We start from the raw sequence: 2160 nt of genomic DNA on the forward strand, positions 1-2160 counted from the left end.
GTTTGCTGAGAATGATGGTTTCCAGCTGCATCCATGTCCCTACAAAGGACAGAAACTCATGCTTTTTTATGGCTGCATAGTATTCCATGGTGTGTATGTGCCACATTTTCTTAATCCAGTCTGTCACTGATGGACATTTGGGTTGATTCCAAGTCATTGCTATTGTGAATAGTGCTGCAATGCACATACGTGTGCATGTGTCTTTAGAGCAGCATGACTTATAATTCTTTGGGTATATCCCCAGTAATGGGATGGTTGGGTCAAATAGTATTTCTAGTTCTAGTCCTTGAGGAATCGATCACCACACTGTTTTCCACAATGGTTGAATTAGTTTACAGTCCCACCAACAGTGTAAAAGTGTTCCTATTTCTCCACATCCTCTCCAGCACCTGTTGTTTCCTGATTTTTTTTTTTTAATTTTTGAAAGATTTATTTATGCATTTTAGTCTTTACACGTCGTAGCTGTTCCTAGAGAATGGCCTAGCAGCCAGGGTCGCCTGCAGGCAGGCTTTGCCCTATACTAAGTGCCCAGCAAGCTGGCACGTGGGGCTGAGACCCAGCCTACACCCTGCCCACTGAGCTGCACGCCCAGGCTCTGGGCAGCATGTTTCTCTAACGTACCCACGGGTACAAGTCACCTATACAAGCAGGAGACTCAGTCCCGTCGACTGGATGGTAAATGGAAGCTTCCAGAACACTTCCAGACTTCTGAGTTGCATCTTTTAACCAATGGTTTTTTGATTTCTTATCAAAATATAAGCCACAGCATTTTAGGCCATTTGCCTTGCTTACCTGCAATAAAACAAGCAAGAACAGTATCAGACCCAGTAAACATAATGTGGAAATCTCACATAGTTCTCCAACCTCAAAAATTCAATTTATTATATACTTAACCATTTTTTATAAAAATGTGTCACAGAAGGCCACTGTGCCTGATTCTATGTGAAAGACACATCTGTCCATCACCGCGATGGTCCCACCTGCAGGCTGTTTTCCACACCAGTAAGTACAAGTAGCAAGACAGCCACTGGCTCAAGTTCTCCCAAGGACTAAAGTCACATGGCTCAGTCTTCCGATTGTTTAGCTCCTTCTCTGGCTAATCTATCAGCTTCTTCATTGCCTATAAATCCCGAATGACCAGGAACGTGCATCCACTGAATGTCCATCCCCTGGCTGAGCCTCTCCAGTGCCACGAAGTCCTCTTTGTTGATCACCTCTTTCCCTGCACTTGTCTTCCACCCATTTTCCTTCCAACTTTGAACACAGTTAGTTATACCATTTATAGTAAACATACTGTCTGTATACAGAACCAGTTTACTGATGTTTTGAGCCTTTGCTTGTTCAATGGTTTTGCAGGCTGCATGAATTTCTGCTCTTTGGTTTGTCTGTCGCCCAGGAAGTCTAATGCCTACATTTAAAGGATGGCCCGGCCCCCAGTAAACACGGATTCCTGCTCGTTGCCTTCTACGCCCATTACTGTAGCAGCAGCCATCAGTGTAGATGACAACAAAGTCTCCCATGTAGGAAAATGTGTCTCTGCTAACTGGAGGCGCCGGCTCCATGCTCAGCTTCATGTACTTTGCATAGGCTCTGTGCTTTCATCTCCATCTCCATCCAGTGACTCACAGAGTGGCTTGCTGGCTTTCGTCTGCGATTCTTGTCCATGTTGATTTTCCTGCCCTTCTGAAACTTCTGGGCTTGCAGATTTCCTGACAAAGGTCCAGGCCTCATCCTCTGTGGCAAACTTCTTAAATCTGGCAGCAGGAAACTGGTCCACCTGTGCTTTGCACTCATTCCAGGTCAGAAAGACCCCGGTCTTACGGCCCCTCCTTACGGCATAGAACATCCCGAACCCGGGAGAGCTGTGAGGGCAGGACACGGCAGCCAAGGTGACTCTGTGGGGCAGGAACACAAACCAGCTCATTGCTCACTCCTGGCACCGGGAAGCATTTAGACTCTGTTTCCTGATTTTTTAAATGATTGCCATTCTAACTGGTGTAACATGGTATCTCATTGTGGTTTTGATTTGCATTTCTCTGATAGCGAGGGATGATGAGCATTTTTTCATGTGTCTGTTGGCTGTATGAACGTCTTCTTTTGAGAACTGTCTGTTCATATCCTTTGCCCACTTTTTGATGGGGTTGTTTGTTTTTTTCTTGT

The 2160-nt window shown here is 45.3% G+C and overlaps 1 pseudogene across 1 annotated transcript; it reads right to left on the reverse strand.

Moving 5' to 3' along the window:
- Window positions 1-420: 420 nt before the first annotated feature.
- On the reverse strand, window positions 421-1952 carry LOC105543386 (annotated as a pseudogene). The gene has a single exon (XR_001006612.1). The product of XR_001006612.1 is annotated as a ribonuclease H1 pseudogene (transcript).
- Between the last annotated feature and the right edge of the window lie 208 nt (window positions 1953-2160).

The sequence above is a fragment of the Mandrillus leucophaeus genome, unplaced genomic scaffold (genome assembly GCF_000951045.1).
Source record: "Mandrillus leucophaeus isolate KB7577 unplaced genomic scaffold, Mleu.le_1.0 Scaffold1069, whole genome shotgun sequence".
Classification (NCBI taxonomy): domain Eukaryota; kingdom Metazoa; phylum Chordata; class Mammalia; order Primates; family Cercopithecidae; genus Mandrillus; species Mandrillus leucophaeus.